The sequence below is a fragment of the Bombina bombina genome, chromosome 1 (assembly GCF_027579735.1).
Source record: "Bombina bombina isolate aBomBom1 chromosome 1, aBomBom1.pri, whole genome shotgun sequence".
Lineage (NCBI taxonomy): Eukaryota > Metazoa > Chordata > Amphibia > Anura > Bombinatoridae > Bombina > Bombina bombina.
The window spans coordinates 155,836,752-155,861,674 of record NC_069499.1 but is presented as its reverse complement, the minus strand read 5'-3'; the positions used below and the strand labels follow the sequence as shown (position 1 = coordinate 155,861,674).

Below are 24,923 nucleotides of genomic sequence, written 5' to 3'. Positions count from 1 at the left end.
AAATGCTTATTTCACACTCAATAGAGCAATCCAGGTACTGCAAGTCATTGCTAGTTATGGGATTTCAAAAAAGTAGCTGTGGGTTATAGATTTCAGTTGCATTGTAAGAAAGAAGAGAGCAGGGGTGTTACAGTTACAGCAGTAAAAGGGGTGGTTTCATTTTAAATAGTAAATACAGAAATAAACAAAATAAACAAAATAAACAGGAATGTAGAATGTTGGATGTTCCATTTAAATGATATGAAAGCATTTATTTGAAGTATTTATTATTCACTGATCAGACAATCTATTTAACAAAACAGAAAACCATTACAGTCAGAAGCAATTGTAAAACTGTTGTAAGAACTTAATAGTAATCTTAAAAAGGTATACATAAAAATATACTAACTGTTCTTAAAGGGACACTCAATCAAAATGAAACTTTTATTATTCAGATAGAGCATGCCATTTTAAACATTTTCCAATTTACTTCCATTAACAAAATGTGCACACTATTTTTATATTTAAACTTTTTGAGTCACCAGCTCCCACTGAGCATGTGCAAGAAAAAGTGTGTATGCATTTGTGAATGGCTGATGGCTGTTACATGGTACGTGTATGCATTTGTGATTGGCTGATGGCTGTCAGATGGTACAGGGGGAGTAGAAAAAGACAAACTTTTAAAATTGTCAGAAAATGTTTTTACTACTCATTTGAAGTTCAGACTAAGTGCTATTGCATTGTTTTGTTATCTTGCATTTGTTGATTATGCAAATCTACTGTGTTGACTGGTCCTTTAAAGGGATATAAAACCCACATTTTTTTTTCTTATGATTCACATAAAGCTGTTTTTCTCAACCAAGGTCCTCAAGTACCCCCAACAGGCCAGGTTTTCATTATAGCTGAACCAGTGCACAGGTGAAATAATCAGCTGATCAGTAACCATGGTTACTAACCTGTTCTCAACCATCAGCTGATTACTTCACCTGTGCACTAGTTCCGCTATAATGAAAACTTGGCCTGTTGGGGGTACTTGAGGACTGCGGTTGTGAAACATTGACATAGAGCATGTCATTTTAAACAACTTTCCATTTTACTTCTATTCTATAATTTGCTTTGTTCTCTTGCTATCTATCCTTTGCTGAAAAGAATATCTTGGTAGGCTCAAGAGCAGCAAAGCACTACTGGTAGCCAGCTGCGGATTTGTGGCTGTACATATATGACTCTGGGCTTACTTGCTGTGTTCATCTAGCTCCCGGCAGTGCATTGCTGTTCCCTCAACAAAGAATACCAAGAGAACAAAACAAAATTCCTAATAGAAGTAAATTGGAAAGTTGTTTAAAATGATATATGCTCTATCTGGATAAATGAAAGAAAAAAAAATGGGTTCCATGTCCCTTTAAACATCCAGTAATTTAACAATAATGAGATATATTCCAATCCATTTTAAAAATAAATAAACCTCAGTTACTGCATAGTTATGTAACTGATTTGCACAGCCTTATGTTTACCAATGTTTTTCATTGAGATAATGTCATAGTGGTATTTCACTTTTTAAGCTGATTTTCTCTAGAAAATGTTGGTCTGTTTTAAATAGATCTTGGCTGTTCCCCATTTTTACACAAACCCAGTTCCCCTATTATAAAACTGGCTTATTTCCAGGTTTAATAAGAAGCTAAAAATTGAGCTCCACTCACACTTTTAAACTAAAAAACCTGTACATACCTTAAAGGGACAGTCTAGTCAAGATTAAATTTACATGATTTAGATAGGGCATGTAGGGCAACTTTTCAATTTACTTTTATCATCAGATTTGCCTTGTTCTCTTGGTATTCTTAGTTGAAAGCTAGCTAAACCTAGGTACGTTCATATGCTAATTTCTAAGCCCTTGAAGGCCACCTCTTATTTGAATGCAGCTGACAGTTTTTCACAGCTAGAGGGCGTTAGTTAATGTATGCGATAAAGATAACATTGTGCTCACACCCATCGAATTACTTATGAGTTAGCACTGATTGGCTAAAATGCAAGTCTGTCAAAAGAACTGAAATAAGGGGGCAGTCTGCAGTGGCTTAGCTACAGGATAATCACAGAGGTAAAAAATGTATTAATATAACAGTGTTGGTTATGCAAAGCTTGGAATGGGTAATAAAGGGATTATCTATATTTTTAAACAATACAAATTCTGGAGAAGACTGTCCCTTTAAATAAAGTTATGAATGTTGAATTAGCATTGCAATTTACTGTTTGAATATTTAAAAATATTAACTATAGAAATACTCAAAATTACACACATTGTGAATTTATATTAATTGTTAAGTGGGAATAAAATGCACCAAACACAGCAGTTCATCATCGTTACAGAATCATTAATTGTATATAAAAGTGTAAAATGAAAATTATCTAATATTTTAAAGCATTTTATTATTGCACTACTGATTGCCTATAACTATGTGTTTAACCCCTACAGAAGCAATCACTGCTGGGAGCTAGCTGAACACATCTGGTGAGCCAATGACAAGAGTCGTGTGTGTAACTACCAATCATCAGCTAGCTCCCAGAGTCATTAATGAGGCCTACTCAGGTATGCTTTTCAACAAAGGATACCAAGAGAATTAACATGAAGGTAAACTTTAGGTAACCTAAATCAATATATATATAATACCTGTCACAAGTGTATATCTGCCCTTTTTTCCCCTTAAAGGTTGGGAATGGATAGCGATAAAATATAATAATATGTACTTTAATTACTTTACTTATTTTTGAAAATTATTTTAAAATACTTGCCAGCAATTTTTAAACATTTTTTTAATGAAACCATTTTAACTTAATTCGCCCTTTTAGGATATGCACAGATCTCAACATGTTTTATGGCACTTTAAAGCGTTGGTTAAATGGTTGAGTTCCGTTTAGAGAATAATACTCACTTCCCTTTCCTCTGCCAGCCCACTGGAAACTACAATTTTTTTTAGCGTTTTCTCCGCTCGGCCAATCCGCGTGTTTACCATATGGCTCACATTAGGGCAGCCTTAATGTGAGCAGTATGGCATGCATGCGGATTGGCTGAGCAGTCATGTTACCACTAAAAAAGGGGCCAGCGGAGGAGAGTGAAAGGAGTATTATTCTTGGAACTGAATTTAAACATTTCATCAATGCTTAAAAGGGACATTATACACTAGATTTTTCTTTGCATAAATGTTTTGTAGATGATCAATTTATATAGTTTTGCTTATTTTTAAATAACATTGTGCTGATTTTAAGACTGCTAACCAAGCCCCAAAGTTTTATATGTATACTGATGTATACAGAATTCAGACTGATTCTGTTTGTATAATGGGTCTTTTCATATGCAGGGGAGGGGGGTGGCTCTGCTACCAGTCCCTTTCAATGGGTGTACCAGGCTTACCACATTAACAGTGTTAAATTAGGAGTTCTAAGTAAGCTTTTAAAAGGTTTTACACTGGATTTTTATATCAGTAACTGTGCATATTATGCTTTTTAGTAGTGTCTATTACATGCAATTAAATGAAAATGTGTGTATGCTGCCCCTTTAAAGGGGGGGATATACACTTGCAGAGTGACAAGTATTGCATATATAATGATTTAGGATACCTAAAGTTTACCATCACTTTAAGTAACTTTCATAATAGAAGTAAATTGAAAAGTCTCTTCAGAGTGCATGTTCCATCTTGTCCCTTTAAGCTGTCAATCTGATCATCTATCTTTTGTTTCTGTGAATGTCCCAGAGAAAAGGGCACTTGGAAAGCATGTAAAAACAAGGATTTTCACATATCTTCAGGTGTTTTTTCAAAATTTAACAGCCAGTTCAATTAATTTTAATACAAAGCCAAAAATCACCTACATAGATACAATGTCAGCTGTTCACATAGACTGGAATACGGCCCATTGTAAGTACAGCAGGAGTTAGTCAAGTATGCCAAAAAATTTTAAATCTGGTACTGGTTTCTCACAATCTGCGATCTTCCAACATGCAGCCAAGCTGCGGGTCGGACAGTGTGACCACATGGGGTGTCCTTTCTGGATCAAGCATCTAATGTGTTAGTTTAATCACAAGGTAGTTTTACAAAAGATGAGAAACTGAGAACACAAAAAGAAGATATTCGGTGGTAATAGTAGCAGATTGTGGCTAAATTATTCAAATATACATGGACAACTTCTCGTTGGATACATACACATTATTATTATTCTTTATTTATAAAGTGCTAAACAGATTCTGCAGCGCTGTCCACGGGTACATAGATAAAAGTACAGTATAATACAATATAAAAGACACCAGACAAAGTTTAACAAACAAATACAGGGGGAATTGAGGGCCCTGTTCCCGTGGGAACTTACAATCTAGATATACATAATGTACATAATACATTAAAGTGAAAGTCAACCATAGCGTTTTTGAAACGCTAGGGTTGACTGTTGAAACAAATAAAGGGCACTTTGATTCATGAAGTATAAGATAATTCATGCAAAAAGTGCCTTTATTCGTTTCAACCGTTCGCCGTTCTTAGCTGGTACGGCAGCCCACGGCCCAAAAATTTTTTTGCTAAGAGGTGACGTTTTCACCTCTTAGCCAATAGCCGTGCGGTAAATCCGAACAGTGAGCGGTTGAAAGAATAAAGGCACTTTCTGCATGAAGTATCTTATACTTCATGAATGAAAGTGCCCTTTATTTATTTTAACAGTCAACCCTAGCGTTTCAAAAATGCTATGGTTGACTTTCTCTTTAACAAAGAAAAAGCAGGAAGCATTTTTTTTATAGGTAATTAAATGACATGAAAGTGAAAATTAAACTTTCATGGTTCCGATAGATTGTGCAATGTTCAACATTTTCCAATATACTTTGTCCTCTTGGTATCCTTGTTAAATAGCATATCTAGATAGGTCCAAGACCAGGAACATCTCTTTAGAACTCTATTGTATGCTCCTTACCAAAGGATGCTAAGATAATGTAAATTTGATAACATAAGTAATTTGGGAAGTTATTGTAGCATGCTCCATCTGATACATGATTTAGATAGAGTATGTAATGTTAAGATACTTTTAAATTCACTTGTATTTTCAAATGTGCTTCATTTTCTTGTTACCCCTTGATGAAAAATGATACGCACATACCCTACGGAATTTGGCGGCGCTATACAAATAAATGATAATAATAATTTGTCTCTTGTGATTGGCTCACTAGATTTGTTCAGATAGCTGCCAGTAGTGCACGGCTGTTCCTTCAGCAAAGGATAAGAAGATAATGAAGCAAATTTGATAATAGAAGTAAATTGGAAAGTTGGTTCAAATTGTATGTCCTATCCAAATCATGAAGGAAAATTTTGGAGTTTCTTGTCCCTTAATGATCCATGAGGCTGAACCCTTCAGTGTCATATATCAACTCAAATATAATGATGCAATTAATTTCCTGTCATTGCAGGTATGACACACCTTGCCAGAAGTCACATTCACTTAAACAAAAACTATCAACAATTAAATTAATAGATCTGAATAAAACACCCTAAAAACAAGTTATGAGAAACTTTGAGATATATATATCAGAAGATGCATTAGCAAAACAAATTTAACTAAGACATGTTAAGTTATATACGGCCTGCCATCAAACTGTCGCATGCATCCCACAAACACACACATTTCTCACTTGCATACCAATAGTTACACAAATATATCAAATAACACATGCAGTTCCCTACATCCCATAGACAAGCATCATATGCTACACAATTATATTCTACGTTATATGCTACTCTCTCATACAAAAATGAATATGTACCCTATAAACATCCCCAGCATAACCATATAGACACACATTGCATACACATAAGCTAACAGATGTATAAACATGCACACAATGTGTGTGCCTTACATCACACAGGCAAAATAAAATCTGTATATTGTGCTTATATAGCTTATGAATACCAACTACTTAATTTCACATATAGCTGGACATTACATTCGTACAGACACACACCCTGTTTTCAAACTTTATGTACAAATGAGTAATCTTTAACACAGAGGCTGTGACATCACACATTGTGTACCTAAACAATATTTATAACAAGCAGTAATGTCATCCAAATTTATGGACCCCTATTGATTATCACAAACTATATAAGTACAAATGACTGATTACATGCATTGCCCTGACACACATTATAAGCACAAGTTACAGATCACATGCATGTACATATTATCGACTCAAAACTCAAATGCATGTACTGCAATTACACATTATGTAGATAGGCATCATAGATCATATGCCTGTGATGCCAGTTCACAATAAACAGATACAAATCAATGTCCACAAACTATACAGATACACAGGTATCACACACAACCAACCACTGCTATCAGGTGCTCTTAATATTCATGTTTATGATACTCTCATCACGCATCACTCAGATACCTATTATACACAGACACTACCATCACACACTATGCATTACACATAATGAATTAAGTGCACAGACATTGCCTTATAACATGTTATATACGAACATTGCCGTCGTATACTATTTATTACACATAGACTATATATAATGAAATAAGCAATACCATCAAATACTGTTTATTACACAGCAACTGCTATACATCATGTAACAGGCAATACAATCGCATGCTATGAATTTACACACAATGTATCACACAGACACTGCTACCCCAGATTATACAAACACATGTAGTGGAGACACTGTCATCACACACACACAATACAAAACACGGTATGTATTACACAGAGACTACATCACACAATATAAAGAAACACATACACCATCATAATACACTATGTTGTTACACATGTATGATTAATAGCACAGTATATAAAATATATACATAATGTATCACACAGTCACTGCCATCACAGAGTACGGTCTTACACATCCTGTATCTCACACGAACACTTTCACACTCCCAGGGTCACATACCTTACGGTCCCCGAGCTGGCGGTAAGTCGTTGTGAGTTCCCAGCTAACGATGCTCGCGCACAACCCGTGCAGACAGGAAGCCCCCTCCCAGGGTACAGGTCCGGTGCAAGAGAGGAGAGACACTGGCAGCCTAGCGGGGAGGAGGAGGGAGCGGGCGGGGAGCAAACACAAAGCGCATGCGCTCCTCTCTGTGCGGACAACGGGGGCGCGATACGGCGGGGCGGGGAGGACAAAATCAGCCGCCTGCGGCCCCCTGAGTCAGTAGAGACAATGTTGTGTTTGGAGTTAACAGCAAGCTTTGTGTGAAAACGGGGCCTAACGATGAAGGGTCATCGTCCGCTGAGAATTTGAGAAGAACTAACCGTGCACTGGAACTATGGGTTGGGTGTTGAGTGGAAAGAGAGCCCTCCCTCCAGTGAAAGGGGCTAGAATACCGGCATCTATACACGTGTATGGGAGAGAAACACTGCTACACTCAGAAAACCCTTTAGTGGGACTGAAAAGGGGAGAACATTCTATTCCGATACCGTTGCTGGAAAACCATGTGTTTACAATGGGATGAATTAACATGAAAATCTGAGAATCCGCTATACAGAGAGACCCTCTAATGCTTCCATATTGTAAAGGGTTCAAACGGTTTATTATTGCAATGACTCAGTAGGGGGGAAGTTTACCTATGTGTTTACCCCTTTTGTGTACGTACGTAGACGGCAATATACAACAACTAAACGGCCTTTTGTACTTACTGTATAGTTAGGGGTTTTACCCAGTTGTATTTCAGGTCAACGTAGTAATTAAATATGGTCTTTAGGGCCAAGTTATGTTGAAATCTAGAAGCTTTAGATTATGAGTTTTGCTATATAATTATTTGTGCACATTAAAGAGACACTAACCCCAATTTTTTTTTTCTTTAACCCCTTAGTGACCAGACCATTCTTCAATTTTCCCAGGGCTATTTTTTACATTTCTGCGGTGTTTGCATTTAGCTGCAATTTTCCTCTTACTCATTTACTGTACCCACACATAATATACTGTTTTCTCGTCATTAAATGGACTTTCTAAAAATACCATTATTTTCATCATATTTTATCATTTACTATAAAAAAAATGATAAAATATGATGAAAAAATGGAAAAAACACTTTTTCTAACTTTGACCCCCAAAATCTGTTACACATCTACAACCACCAAAAAACACCCATGCTAAATAGTTTCTAAATCTTTGTCCTGAGTTTAGAAATACCCAATGTCTACATGTTCTTTGCTTTTTGTGCAAGTTATAGGGCAATAAGTACAAGTAGCACATTGCTATTTCCAAACCATTTTTTTTTTCTTCAAAATTAGCGATAGTTACATTGAAACACTGATATCTGTCAGGAATTCCTGAATAACCCTTCACGTGTGTGTATGTGTGTATATATATATATATATATATATATATATATATATATATATATATATATATATATATATATATATATATATATATATATAAATAAATAAGAGAGAGAGATCCAAAGGTTAGTGTAGGTGCACAGACAAACTCCGGTATGTTAAAACAAAGTAATTTATTATGTAGAAAAGGATAAAAACATTATCATCCTCCGGTCAGAATAAAATCACAAGTAGGTTCAAGTGTGTGAACAGGAGCTCCATGCAGACGCGTTTCGTGCGGCTGCGCACTTGGTCACTGCAAAATATATAGAGAGAGAGATATTTTAGTAGACAACCCAAAGTATTGCTCTAGGCCCATTTTTTTTATATTTCATGTGATCAAATAAAAAAAATTGTTCACTTTTTCACAAACTTTAGGTATGTCACTGAAATTATTTACAAACCGCTTGTGCAATTATGGCACAAATGGTTGTAAATGCTTCTCTGGGATCCCCTTTTTTAAGAAATAGCAGACATGCATGGTTTTGGTGTTGCTTTTTGGTAATTAGAAGACCGCTAAATGCTGCTGCGCACCACACTTCTATTATGCCCAGCAGTGAAGGGGTTAATTAGGTAGCGTGTAGGGTTAATTTTAGCTTTAGTGTAGAGATCAGCCTCCCACCTGACACATCCCACCCCCTGATCCCTCCCGACCTCACAATTGTCACTGACATCATTTTTTTTAAAATATATTTCAATTCAATTTTAAAGATAATCAGTGAAAGAAGATATACACAATTTGAATAATGTAAAGAAAATTTAGACACGCAGGCCTGTATTATTGTGCTTGTACATATCTTAAGCTTTATACATAATTAACATTAGTCAAAATCATAAAGCAAACTGATAATATTTTAATCTACATCATCATTTAACAAACAAAAATATGATTGGTTGTATGCATCTTAAGCCTTATACATATTAAACAATAATGATAAATATGTCTGTGTGGTTGTGGTGCTCCATATAGAGAGGGAGAGAGAGAAACCCCTCTTCCCCTTCTGTGCCCCTTAAGTTTCAATCCAACATTTTGGGAAGTATCCTGCAATAACATTTATAAGTACATGCTCCGTATTGCTAAGGGGTCCCACCAGTTGGCCTTGGAGATTTTCGGGTAAGGAGTTAATGACTCTCTTGCATTTACTAAAATATCGTTTTAGTTGTGTATTAGGTTTCGTAATAAGTATTGATCCGTGGTACATTGTGTAATTAATACTTTCTTACAAACTGTAAACTTAGGAAATTTGTGAGCTTTTCCGTCTTTTAAGGATTAAATTCCTAATCACTAATATTATAGTATTAATCAGCTCATTCTCTCTACATTTCTCTGAATATTTTACTAAAAAAAAAAAAAAAAACATGATGTGCCCGGATGTCAAAATTTATTAAGAGTATTCTCTTTTGCCAATAATTGACGTGTCCATAGTTGCAGAATTTTAGGACAGGGCCAAAAATAATGTAAGATATCTGTCTTATCTGAGCAGCACTTGGGGCAAGTTTGTTAAGTTCCATACCATTTATTTAAGCTAGAATTTGTTATGTATGTTTTACTTATTAACTTCAAATGTGATTCCCTCCAAGTGGTTGGGACTCAATTTTTATTGCTTAATCTAAAAGAATCCTGTATCTCTGTTGCGTCCAATCTTGGGAACTCGTTTTGCCATTTATTCTTAATTTCATTCAGATGCTTTAAATTCTGAAAAGAATTGATCAGACTATAAAACATCGCAATTGAACATCTACTGGCCTTGCATAGTTTAATTCTATTACCTAGGGCTCCCAGAGACCAATTCGGTCTGTTTTATTTGTAAATCATTAATATAGTGTCTAATCTGCAGGAAGGCAAGAAAGTCTATCTTAAGTCAAACTGTCAAGCTATATTAACATATATATGCCTCTGCCAGGCTCATCTTCCTTACACGTCACTCTTCATCTGCTGCACCTCTCTGCCAATCCCTTCACTGGCTTCCTCTTGCTTCTAGGATCAAACACAAAATTCTCACTCTGACATACAAAGCCCTCAACTGCACTGTTCCCCTTATATCTCAGACCTTTTCTCCAGATAATCTCCCTCCCATCCCCTTCACTCTGCTCATGACCTCCTACTCTCCTCCTCTCTTGTTACCTCATCACACTCCCGTTTACAGGACTTCTCCAGACTAGCTCCCATCTTGTGGACTCCCCCCTAGTTTTGAAAGCTTCAAGCGCTCCCTAAAGACTCTACTGTTCAGGCATGCATGCAACCTACGCTAACCTTTCTTTATACCAGTTGCTCTCCTCCATGGCTATCCCTTGAACCCCCTTAGCATGTAAGTTTGGCAATTATTGAGGTTAAAAGTTTATAATCGGTATTGAATAGCGATATTGGGGTGATATGAAGATGGATTTTCGGAATCTTTACCCTTCTTAAGGATAAGTGAGATGTTAGATGGGGCAAAGCCAAACGAGCAAGTGTTAACCTGAGAATAATAATTATATAAGTTTTGTAAAACGGGTGAAATTTGTTCTGTCGGTATTTTATAAAACTTAGAAGACAGCATATCAGAACCAGTAGCTTTATTTAAAGGGACATAATACTCATGCTAAATCACTTGAAACTGATGCAGCATAACTGTAAAAAGCTGACAGGAAAATATCACCTGAGCATCTCTATCTAAAAAAGGAAGATATTTTACCTCACAATCTCCTCAGCTCAGCAGAGTAAGTTCTGTGTAAAAAGTTATACTCAACTGCTGCTCAGCTGCAGGTAAAAAAATAAAAATAAATGAACAGCAGCTGTGATCTCATGAGATTTGATTTGACTCATGAGATTTCATTGTAAACTTCCTTAAGCTGAATAGGGAAATAAGATGAGTGTGCACGTAAGCTCGCTTCTTCCGCTGTCCCGGAACAGACATACTGATTTGTTGCTTAGAAGTCCTTTACAATGGGATGTTGCTACTGAGAAACTTTTTAGGTAAAATATCTTTCTTTTTTTACATAGAGATGGTCAGGTGATATTTTCTAGTCAGCTTTTTACAGCTATACTGCATCACTTTCAAGTGTTTAAAAATGTGGGTATTATGACCCTTTAATTTGAGAGTTTTTATTCCATCTGCAATTTCTTTTGTAGTTTTTTAATTTATTTAAAATTTCAATTGCCTCCTGAGATATTCTGGGTAGCTTCACCTTATTCCAAGAAGCAATTTTTGCTTCTAAATCAGGCTTTTCGGGCATATATAAATTCCTAAAAAATCTGCAAAGATCTTTTTTAATTTCAACATTGGGCGTATATCTGTTTGCTCCATATTTAATTGCAGCAATATGATTATTAGATCTTTGTCTCGTTATGGAGGCTAAGTATTTGGCTGACCTACCTCTGAACCCATATAATGCTTTAATTTGTAAGTCTTCTTGTATCATATTCTGTTTTTAAAAACAGGTCTTTGTGTTTTCAAATGTATATATCTATCCCAATAGTATTTTGTGGGATTTGAGAGATATGCATGAAAACTATTTTTAACCAAATTTTATAGCTGTAGATCCCGCTGTTTACTTTTTTTTTTTTTATTCCACATAGATAAGCCTAAATATCTCCCTTAAGTACCGCTTTCCCTGTTTCCAAAAAAATGACGGTTTTATCTCTAAATAAGTAGTTTAAAATCTGAAAACTCTTGCCATCTATGTTTTAACCAGTTCTGGAATGTACTATTGTGTACCAAATGCTTGGGAAAAAATAGACCGTTCGTAATGGGGGGTTGACATGTTTTAAGTTGACGTTCCAATGTAAAAATTGCATGGTCAGAACGTATTATATCTTTGATATCCACTTTCATTCCCCGGCCTGTCAAAAAGTCAGTTATTAAAAACATATCTATACGGGATAAGGTCTGATGGCTTTTTGACATACAAGTGAATGCTTTTGACTTCCGGTTGGGTGGAGCTAGTGGATGGACGCTGTTACACGAAGCTCCGCGTTACTAACGATCGCAAAGCCTGCAAAAGATTGTTCCAGCCCGCATTCTCCCACGCAGACACCTTGCTGGACATCTCAGGACGGACCAGCCGGTCATAGCAGCGTGAAGGGCCGTTATATCGCCCTGCCTGGGGAGTCCAATCAAGTTTGTGGTATAGCCGCTCTGGGCGCCATCTTGAAACCGCAGCCCCATACAAGATTCACTCGAGGGTGAGACACCTGCAAGCCAGCACATCTGGGGCAATAGCCGAAGAAAACACTAAAGAACAGCCAGGTGATATCTCTGGTTGTGGGGGAGCATATTGGGCCTTTAGGGCAGCGACTGAACATTTTGACCAGGGCCTTGTACACAGAAGGGGCGCCACATGGCTTAGACTCATTTAGCTATGAGTCGGCTCATATACACATGGCCACGATTCAATGCAGGCCCATAGACTTCTATACATGGTGTTTCTGGCCTTGGCAAATGCAAGCATAAATGTCAGCCTATATTTGTATAAGTGCACCACAGTTATATTTGCCCTTATACTATTAAGCTACTACCTGGCAGGACACGGTAGTGAAACGTATATAGACTTTATTCACCCTCTTATAAAGAACGGGTTATAACCCCTTGCAGAGAAGGCCATAACCATTTCTCACAGGAGCAGAGAGAACAGGGGATAATCACAAGTGTATACATTTCCAGAACAATCTGTGTTATTGCATTCCTTGCAAACTTCAAAGCAGAGATTTATGTAACATCGGTGTGAGTGTACAATTGTTGTTAATACCGGACACTTGTATATGAATATTGTTTGCCTGCTGTATCCTGTTTTTTTGCCAGATTGGAACTGTTAGAGTTTAAATCTTATTTGAAAGGCACATGCTGGAACATTCCTAATCTTTGTGGACCACAATTAGTTGCCCTGACATAGTGCTACAGCGCCACTTGGTGATATATTCTGTTATCTGACATGTCTTAGCAGAGAGTGCAGCAACACATACTCTATGAAAGTAGACAAATACTTAAAGAGACTAACATCTCCAAAAGCAGATATCATGAATAGCAGACCCAAGGGTTCGGAAAGGAAGCTGTGGCAGACGGTTGACACACAGCCTGCTACCTAACACCAGTCAGACACTGAAGCAATGTCTGTGGGTGATAGCTCAAATTTACTACAAGAGCTCCAAGCGTTCTTTTTGCCGGAAATGGACACCTTACAAGCCGGTGTAGATACTTTGACGAGTGAAGTCAGACAGTTTTCCACCAGGCTCACATCTGCTTAACATAGGATTTCTGAAGTGGAAGACAAGCAGCATGAATCAGAAGGTTCTCTGAAATAACTATTAAAGCAAAATCAACTTCTCCAAGACCGAATGGAAGATTTAGAAAACCGCAGCAGGCGGAATAACTTGTGCATTGTAGGGGTACCAGAGTCCATTAAGGACAAATACCTGCTGTAGTTTACAGCACTGACCTTTCCAAGGTTATTGGGTATTTCCCCAGACCGTCTGCCATTGGACATAGAGAGCACACCGACCGGGACCTGGACGGCAATTAGATAACCTAAAGGCAAGACCTCGCCGAGTGATTCTAAAATGCCTCAACTATCAGGAAAAGCTGTCTGTAATGAGAGCCTTTCGAGCAAAAAAAGAAATCAAATTTGAAAAGCACCGTCTTCCCCTATTTCAGGACTTTTCTGCAGAAGTAACAAAGAAAAGAGTTCGCCCCGCTTTGTTCCCGCTTACATGAACAAGGCCGCCAAGTAGCTCTGATCTACCCAGCCAAACTACGACTGCAGACTCCGTCCGGCCCCAAGTTTTTCACCACACCTGCGGCAGTGCAGGCCTTCTTGGCATTGGAGCAAGGACAGGGAGATGGGTGAATCACAACAACGGGAACTTTGAGCCTTAAGTATTTCATTAATATGGCCTATGTTTTATAGGCAAAATGTTTACTGTTGATTGCTTTTTGTTTATGATTATTGTTGGCTGGGTGACGTTCTCTGCTTCGAGGTTAATTAGTAGCACGTGGCAGCAAAGTTATAGTTATAAGTTGTATACCATGAAGATGTTGCTAGTGATCACAGACCTTGGCAACACAGTCTGTCAGCAGACACATGACGAGAAATGCTCGACCATCCTAACATTTAGACAGATAAATGACAATAGGGCCCTAAAGTTAGGGACTGGGTATCCATCAACTTCTACCAGACCTCACAATGCATTACAGTATACTGCCAAGGCCACTGGGAGATCACTGACAAATACCATTGACTGTCTCACTAACTGTTGCCTGGCCATTGACATGCTATATTTGATGGTAGAATTGTGTCATCCTCCTCCTGACACTGGTGGGACTTATCAGGCCCTGGACATCTTGCTAACCTGTGGGGGGACATGTCATATTAGGACTGAGGTGGTTGACGCAACCTTGTCTCATTACTATGCTGTAATTCATGCTGCGGTTTTCTTGGCAGAACATCAACATTTCAGTTTGAGTGGTTGTAATGGTTTGCGTGTGATCATGTGGTACAAAGAATTGCTGATAATTGTTTCTTTTTCACTAGAGTGGATCCGGGGTGCCCACAGACTTGCCGGCCACGACTATCTGCACAGCCCAATTTATACAGTAAGTGCCTCCTCTGATCCCTTTACACATACACCCCTAGTTAAAACAAAACAGCACACTTTCAATGCCCTTGGGGTTCATGCATCTCTAAACGTGAGACGCTTCTATAAGATAACCTCTTGGAACATTGGAGGAATAACCTCCCCTGCGAAAAGGAGTATGATATTACAGCTTCTTAATACACAACGGGCAGACAAAACTTTGCTCCAGGAAACCAGGTTGTCGGCTGCAGAACATGAAAAACTCAAATCTAGATGGGTGGGCCAAATTATTTATACACCGACGGAGGGCAAAAAGAGGAGTGTGGCGATATTGGCCAGAAAAGGAATACCAGTATCTTTTACAGACACCGTAATAGACAATGGGGGCAGGTATATAATCACAATAATTCACATACACACCTTTGCATATGTCTTATGCAATGTATATGTCCTAACTTCTGGTCCACACTACTGGCAAAACTGGCCACCTATGAAAATCCACTTCTGATCATTGGTGGGGATTTTAATCTGGCACAGACTTTGCCACTGAACAGGTTCAGGGACCCGACTACAAGCTCCACGATCACAAAAAGATACCACAAGACACGAGAGGTACAATTAGTGAGCACATTTAAGGACACCTTGGGCTTGATTGATGCTTGGAGAGCGCAAAACCCAGACCAGAGAGAGTACACTTGCGTCTCGAAATCACACAACACTTTGTCGTGTATTGACTACTTTCTGACTTCTGTTGCTCTGACGCCCCCAGATCCAATCACCCACAATTGGACAGGTAACGATCTCAGATCATGCCCCGATACATTTGAGGCTTGGACCTGTAGTGCAGGAACATACAAACAGATCTTGGATGTTTCCCTCTTACCTGTAGAATTCAGACAATGTCTTACATAAGCCTGGACGCAGTACAGATAATGAACAACACTTGGAGGACCGGGTTTTGTTCTGGCATGCCTCTAAAGTGGTCATGAGAGGCCATATTACATCTTTTACGGCCCATTACAACAAATTGTCAAAAATAATAGACGGACACTTTTTGTCACAATTAACAGGCATATAATAACTATCTCCTTAACCCCTCTCGCTTAACGAGACAAACTTATTATGATCTAAATAAAAACAAGAGACACTTTTCTAGCTCAGCAGGGCAACAGATATAATATTCACAGGTAAGGATACTTTTATAGACATGGCAACAAAGCAGGCAAACTGTTGGCCAACCTGGTTAGAGCTCACAATCCTAGGTCATATGTCACTTCAGATACACCTGGATCTGACATCACAAACGAAGGAGATTATGGCTGAATTTGTCACATACTATCAATCACTGTACTCCCGACAACACATAGACATAGAGAAAAAAAATAAGTTCTGGAAGGATGTTGAGTCCCCACTTTGACGGACGACCAGAGGGAACAACTAAATGCCCCTATACGAGCACAGGAAAAAATAGACCGTTCGTAATGGGGGGTTGACATGTTTTAAGTTGACGTTCCAATGTAAAAATTGCATGGTCAGAACGTATTATATCTTTGATATCCACTTTCATTCCCCGGCCTGTCAAAAAGTCAGTTATTAAAAACATATCTATACGGGATAAGGTCTGATGGCTTTTTGACATACAAGTGAATGCTTTTGACTTCCGGTTGGGTGGAGCTAGTGGATGGACGCTGTTACACGAAGCTCCGCGTTACTAACGATCGCAAAGCCTGCAAAAGATTGTTCCAGCCCGCATTCTCCCACGCAGACACCTTGCTGGACATCTCAGGACGGACCAGCCGGTCATAGCAGCGTGAAGGGCCGTTATATCGCCCTGCCTGGGGAGTCCAATCAAGTTTGTGGTATAGCCGCTCTGGGCGCCATCTTGAAACCGCAGCCCCATACAAGATTCACTCGAGGGTGAGACACCTGCAAGCCAGCACATCTGGGGCAATAGCCGAAGAAAACACTAAAGAACAGCCAGGTGATATCTCTGGTTGTGGGGGAGCATATTGGGCCTTTAGGGCAGCGACTGAACATTTTGACCAGGGCCTTGTACACAGAAGGGGCGCCACATGGCTTAGACTCATTTAGCTATGAGTCGGCTCATATACACATGGCCACGATTCAATGCAGGCCCATAGACTTCTATACATGGTGTTTCTGGCCTTGGCAAATGCAAGCATAAATGTCAGCCTATATTTGTATAAGTGCACCACAGTTATATTTGCCCTTATACTATTAAGCTACTACCTGGCAGGACACGGTAGTGAAACGTATATAGACTTTATTCACCCTCTTATAAAGAACGGGTTATAACCCCTTGCAGAGAAGGCCATAACCATTTCTCACAGGAGCAGAGAGAACAGGGGATAATCACAAGTGTATACATTTCCAGAACAATCTGTGTTATTGCATTCCTTGCAAACTTCAAAGCAGAGATTTATGTAACATCGGTGTGAGTGTACAATTGTTGTTAATACCGGACACTTGTATATGAATATTGTTTGCCTGCTGTATCCTGTTTTTTTGCCAGATTGGAACTGTTAGAGTTTAAATCTTATTTGAAAGGCACATGCTGGAACATTCCTAATCTTTGTGGACCACAATTAGTTGCCCTGACATAGTGCTACAGCGCCACTTGGTGATATATTCTGTTATCTGACATGTCTTAGCAGAGAGTGCAGCAACACATACTCTATGAAAGTAGACAAATACTTAAAGAGACTAACATCTCCAAAAGCAGATATCATGAATAGCAGACCCAAGGGTTCGGAAAGGAAGCTGTGGCAGACGGTTGACACACAGCCTGCTACCTAACACCAGTCAGACACTGAAGCAATGTCTGTGGGTGATAGCTCAAATTTACTACAAGAGCTCCAAGCGTTCTTTTTGCCGGAAATGGACACCTTACAAGCCGGTGTAGATACTTTGACGAGTGAAGTCAGACAGTTTTCCACCAGGCTCACATCTGCTTAACATAGGATTTCTGAAGTGGAAGACAAGCAGCATGAATCAGAAGGTTCTCTGAAATAACTATTAAAGCAAAATCAACTTCTCCAAGACCGAATGGAAGATTTAGAAAACCGCAGCAGGCGGAATAACTTGTGCATTGTAGGGGTACCAGAGTCCATTAAGGACAAATACCTGCTGTAGTTTACAGCACTGACCTTTCCAAGGTTATTGGGTATTTCCCCAGACCGTCTGCCATTGGACATAGAGAGCACACCGACCGGGACCTGGACGGCAATTAGATAACCTAAAGGCAAGACCTCGCCGAGTGATTCTAAAATGCCTCAACTATCAGGAAAAGCTGTCTGTAATGAGAGCCTTTCGAGCAAAAAAAGAAATCAAATTTGAAAAGCACCGTCTTCCCCTATTTCAGGACTTTTCTGCAGAAGTAACAAAGAAAAGAGTTCGCCCCGCTTTGTTCCCGCTTACATGAACAAGGCCGCCAAGTAGCTCTGATCTACCCAGCCAAACTACGACTGCAGACTCCGTCCGGCCCCAAGTTTTTCACCACACCTGCGGCAGTGCAGGCCTTCTTGGCATTGGAGCAAGGACAGGGAGATGGGTGAATCACAACAACGGGAACTTTGAGCCTTAAGTATTTCATTAATATGGCCTATGTTTTATAGGCAAAATGTTTACTGTTGATTGCTTTTTGTTTATGATTATTGTTGGCTGGGTGACGTTCTCTGCTTCGAGGTTAATTAGTAGCACGTGGCAGCAAAGTTATAGTTATAAGTTGTATACCATGAAGATGTTGCTAGTGATCACAGACCTTGGCAACACAGTCTGTCAGCAGACACATGACGAGAAATGCTCGACCATCCTAACATTTAGACAGATAAATGACAATAGGGCCCTAAAGTTAGGGACTGGGTATCCATCAACTTCTACCAGACCTCACAATGCATTACAGTATACTGCCAAGGCCACTGGGAGATCACTGACAAATACCATTGACTGTCTCACTAACTGTTGCCTGGCCATTGACATGCTATATTTGATGGTAGAATTGTGTCATCCTCCTCCTGACACTGGTGGGACTTATCAGGCCCTGGACATCTTGCTAACCTGTGGGGGGACATGTCATATTAGGACTGAGGTGGTTGACGCAACCTTGTCTCATTACTATGCTGTAATTCATGCTGCGGTTTTCTTGGCAGAACATCAACATTTCAGTTTGAGTGGTTGTAATGGTTTGCGTGTGATCATGTGGTACAAAGAATTGCTGATAATTGTTTCTTTTTCACTAGAGTGGATCCGGGGTGCCCACAGACTTGCCGGCCACGACTATCTGCACAGCCCAATTTATACAGTAAGTGCCTCCTCTGATCCCTTTACACATACACCCCTAGTTAAAACAAAACAGCACACTTTCAATGCCCTTGGGGTTCATGCATCTCTAAACGTGAGACGCTTCTATAAGATAACCTCTTGGAACATTGGAGGAATAACCTCCCCTGCGAAAAGGAGTATGATATTACAGCTTCTTAATACACAACGGGCAGACAAAACTTTGCTCCAGGAAACCAGGTTGTCGGCTGCAGAACATGAAAAACTCAAATCTAGATGGGTGGGCCAAATTATTTATACACCGACGGAGGGCAAAAAGAGGAGTGTGGCGATATTGGCCAGAAAAGGAATACCAGTATCTTTTACAGACACCGTAATAGACAATGGGGGCAGGTATATAATCACAATAATTCACATACACACCTTTGCATATGTCTTATGCAATGTATATGTCCTAACTTCTGGTCCACACTACTGGCAAAACTGGCCACCTATGAAAATCCACTTCTGATCATTGGTGGGGATTTTAATCTGGCACAGACTTTGCCACTGAACAGGTTCAGGGACCCGACTACAAGCTCCACGATCACAAAAAGATACCACAAGACACGAGAGGCACAATTAGTGAGCACATTTAAGGACACCTTGGGCTTGATTGATGCTTGGAGAGCGCAAAACCCAGACCAGAGAGAGTACACTTGCGTCTCGAAATCACACAACACTTTGTCGTGTATTGACTACTTTCTGACTTCTGTTGCTCTGACGCCCCCAGATCCAATCACCCACAATTGGACAGGTAACGATCTCAGATCATGCCCCGATACATTTGAGGCTTGGACCTGTAGTGCAGGAACATACAAACAGATCTTGGATGTTTCCCTCTTACCTGTAGAATTCAGACAATGTCTTACATAAGCCTGGACGCAGTACAGATAATGAACAACACTTGGAGGACCGGGTTTTGTTCTGGCATGCCTCTAAAGTGGTCATGAGAGGCCATATTACATCTTTTACGGCCCATTACAACAAATTGTCAAAAATAATAGACGGACACTTTTTGTCACAATTAACAGGCATATAATAACTATCTCCTTAACCCCTCTCGCTTAACGAGACAAACTTATTATGATCTAAATAAAAACAAGAGACACTTTTCTAGCTCAGCAGGGCAACAGATATAATATTCACAGGTAAGGATACTTTTATAGACATGGCAACAAAGCAGGCAAACTGTTGGCCAACCTGGTTAGAGCTCACAATCCTAGGTCATATGTCACTTCAGATACACCTGGATCTGACATCACAAACGAAGGAGATTATGGCTGAATTTGTCACATACTATCAATCACTGTACTCCCGACAACACATAGACATAGAGAAAAAAAATAAGTTCTGGAAGGATGTTGAGTCCCCACTTTGACGGACGACCAGAGGGAACAACTAAATGCCCCTATACGAGCACAGGAAATGTCCAGAGCGATTAAATACCTTAAATTGGGTACAGCGGCAGGCCCTGATGGGCTGCCGGCTGAATATTATAAACTTTTAGGGAAAGGAATTAGCCCCATATTGGAATCCCTATATTGAGACTACCTAATGAATAAGGCACAGCCTAATGTGCGCTTTACAGAAGCCAATATTTGTATCTTGCCCAAGCCTGATAGAAACCCCACACTCACCTCCTCCTATAGACCGACTTCGCTGCTTAACTGCGACTATAAGTTACTGACAAAAATACTAGCTGACAGATTGGCACTGGTCCTCCCCTTACTGGTTCATCTGGATCAGACCGGATTTGTCAAGGGACGCTCCTCTGTGGTAAATATAAGGAAAACCCTAGCAATATCTTCCTACTACTGGTACAATACCCATTCAAGTAAACAATCTGACCTACAAGACGTATGTTGTTTGGCGCTAGACGACGAAAAAGCCTTTGACAGGATTGAATGGGATCATCTATATACTTCCATGATCCGATTCATCGTCACTGGCACCTTTTTTTAATCTTATCCAAAAATTATATACAGACCTTAAAGCATCAATAATCGTAAATGGTGGATTATCCACACCCTTCAGTCTACAAAGGGAGACCTGCAAGGCTGCCCCCTGTCCCCACTCCTTTTTGACCTGGCTATAGAGCCTGTAGCCTGCTACATTCCGCAACATAGTGACGGAATTGATATCAAAGGTCTTAGACAGCATCTATCATTATATGTGGACGACCTCCTCTTATTTATAGAGAATCCGCAGTCAAATGTATCCAAACTCCTTGACATTATTGACACATTCGGGACCTCGGGCTTTAAAATTAATAAGGAAAAATCAGAGGTCACATGGCTGAAAAATGCAAAACAATACTCTTAATAACACTGGCCTCCGAATAACGGAAGGTGCATTCAAATGCATGTAGATCCAAATAGATTATACCCACTAAACATGTGGATGGGATAAACTTCCCCTGTCTTTGACAGGTAGAATACACCTCTTTAAAATGATAGCTCTATCCATTACAATACACTATGCTTTGGGCCAATTTATCTGGAAGGGTAAGAAACAGAGGATCAACAGGACTATTCTGGCCATGCCATTTACTAGGGGGGGAATTGCGCCTCCCAAACATCCTTTGGTACAATTGGGCAACATTGACAAAGACTGTACTGGATTGGTTAGTGGGGAGTGAGTGGACAGTTTACAATTCATACTTTGGAAACAGGTCTTACGTATCCACTGCACCTAGCGTTTTTACCACACTGCAAAATTGAGCTCTCTGCCCCAGGAAATTAAGCATCATGTGCTATTTAGGGACCCTTTGAGAGCATGGGCCAAACTATGTAGGTTGTGGGGAATACAGTTTACTACTAGTAAATTTCTCCCCATTCAGGGCAATCTGCCTTTCTTGCCTGGGTATACCACAGAGGTGTTTAAAACATGGCAGGAGAAAAATCTCACTAAAATCGGACAGCTCTTTAATCCACTGACCCTCGATATCCATATTTTTCAGGAGTTAAAAAACACCAAGTCCCAAACACACACAGATTCGCATATCTCCAATGTCGACATATCACAAAATTAAAAAAGAAAGACCTCCTCAGCACTGAAAATAATCATATCATTACATTGTGCTCACTAGCTCAACAGGGCTTATTTAAGCTGGCAAACACATATGATCAAATACTCAAACACCATGACACCCTTGCCGCTCAAAGAATATCGTTGAAGTGGTCAGGATGTAGAGAAATTGAGATGGATAGTGAGAGTCTAGCAGATAGTTTCACAGAGGTTAGGAACATAACATTATCTGCAAATCTGAGAGAAACACATACAAAAATCCTTCAACAAGTAAACATCACCGCAGCCATCAGACCCAAATGGATACCTGGAGCAAAGGATGTTTGTGTTAAATTTAATAAGGTGAAGCCTGACTGGATTAATTTGTTTTGGGATTGTCCCAAACTAAAGTGGTTTTGGAGCAAAATAACATACTGGTTGACTAGGATGACTAAAAAGCAGATATCCATCTTGGCGCAGCAAGTTTTGTTTCTACTCCCGGAACACGGCACACATCCACATGACACCTTAGTTAATATAACTGTCTTGGTTGCAAGACAACTAATATTACAACACTGGGCAGATGAAATATCCCCACCATTTCAAAAATTCCTCGCTAAGCTACATACCCAAATGCTCATAGAACAGACGGATGTTAAGGGGAACATTGAACAGATCACAAAGAAATGCAAATTATACTTACTACACTTACCAGAATATGTTAGAGTCCTATACCCATTTAAAATAGTGAATTCATATTAAAAGAGAATATCAGGGGAAATTGGTGTTTCTCCAACACCGCTACATAGCATGTCCAATTTTTACCACAACCCACTCACACTATCTTGATGGATTGGTCGGTGGCTGGCGGCCTGGGAGTGCTCCGGGTAAGTAGGGTTTACACCAAACTTTGTTGGTGCACACACTTATTTTATTTATGTTATTTGTTGTTATAATTATTGTTTCGAATGTTTTAAAGAAAATAAGAAAAAAAAGTGAGGGGCAGAAGCATGACCTATGACTTCTTTGCCACACTAACGCAGGACTACTATGAACTTTTCATTGAACAGAAACATTGTCAGAGTCTTGTATTGTACGAGAAGACAAATCTTTTCTATGTATGTAAAATGATTTATCATTGTCCTTGGTTTATGTGAATGCCATTCTCACTGACTAAAGTTTAAAAAAAAAAAAAAAAAGTGAATACTTTTGTGTCTGGATTCTTTAACCTCCATATATCCCAAGTGGCAAAACGTTTGTAAAATATGTGATTTCCTAGCTCTTTTATTCCTTTTTTTTTTTTTTGTTTGTTCAATCTATCCAAGTTAGTTTTAAAAGTTAATTTAAGGTCTCCTTCCAGAATTGTATTTCCCCCCTCTGATAGGATTTGAAGTGTTACTCTGCATTTAACCTTATGTATTAATGTCAAAAACGGCGCGGAGGGAAAGAGATGAAGAAATATATATATATATATAACAATAAAAGGCACACCACATGCCAAGATCCGTATCATTGCATAAATCACCAGTTTCCTAATCAAGATCAGAAAATAAAACCAAACATATTAAATGGTGGGGGGAGGATAAAAATAATTTTAAAAAATCAAGCCTTTCTAAAATCGGTAAACTTCATTTTCCAAGTACATTTTAACATAAAGCCATATACCCATTGTGATTTATTCTACACCATTATCTTCACAAAATAGTTTAGCTTCCTGGAAGGTGTTTAGGACTTTAGTTTCCCCATTAATCAGAAGAACCAACTTAGCTGGGTATATTTGTTTCATATTAAAGATCGCTTTTAATAATTTCGTGCAAAAGGGGGACATCATTCTTCGCTTAGCCGAGGTTTCGGCTGAAAAGTCCTGAAATAGCAAGATCTTATTTTATTCTATATCCAAAGGACTCATTTTCCTATAACACCTCAAAAAATTAGTTTTATCTGAGAAGTTCAAAAATTTAGCTATTATGGGTCTGGGTTGGGATGAACCGAAAGATTTTTACGAATAGAATCTGTCCTGTGGATCCTTTCTATTTGAATAATTTGTGTGCTTATCTGTATATTTAACATATTGGAAAGTGGATTAGTAATGAAGTGCATTAGGTTTTGGTATTTAGGTCTTCTAATCGTTTTTGAAAGGCTAACCATACTATTCTGGTGTGTTAAGTTTACTTATTCTATTTGATTAGCTCTGTCTTCCAGGTCTGACACTCTGTTTTCTACTTCAATAAATCTGGATGCGAATTGTCTAACTTCATTAGATAGGAAGTTAATGCCTTGTTTTAATCTCCTGTTTAAGAGAGTCAAGTTGTGGGGAATTTATTTTTATATATATATGTGACTATATCAGAAATACCTGTATTAGCTACATGTGTCTCAATCTGTTCTTGGGAGACTTTAGGATTACGCTCTACGCTTTTAAGATTTTTTTTTTCTCTCTGTGTTTTGGAGGCACGGCTAGTGAATTCCCTTTACTGGGAGCCATATAACGTTCCATAAGTGAAAACAAAAACAATGCAAAAAAACAAAACGTGTGGGGAAAATATATATATATATATATATATATATATATATAAAGTAAGTGACTAAAATGGGTTAGTCTTAAAGTGTACTAAATGTGAATAAAGAGTTACTAGAGTATATCCAGGTGGCAAAACAAATAGAAAAAGGCAG

At 38.9% G+C, this 24,923-nt stretch overlaps 1 protein-coding gene across 1 annotated transcript in view; it reads right to left on the bottom strand.

The window, feature by feature from the left end:
• Nucleotides 1–7,062, bottom strand: part of FUT8 (fucosyltransferase 8) — a 678,563-nt gene extending 671,501 nt beyond the window's left edge. The window contains exon 1 of the mRNA XM_053697682.1: nt 6,921–7,062. The gene's annotated coding sequence lies outside the window, so the exon portion shown is untranslated. The remainder of the gene's footprint in view (nt 1–6,920) is intronic.
• Between the last annotated feature and the right edge of the window lie 17,861 nt (nt 7,063–24,923).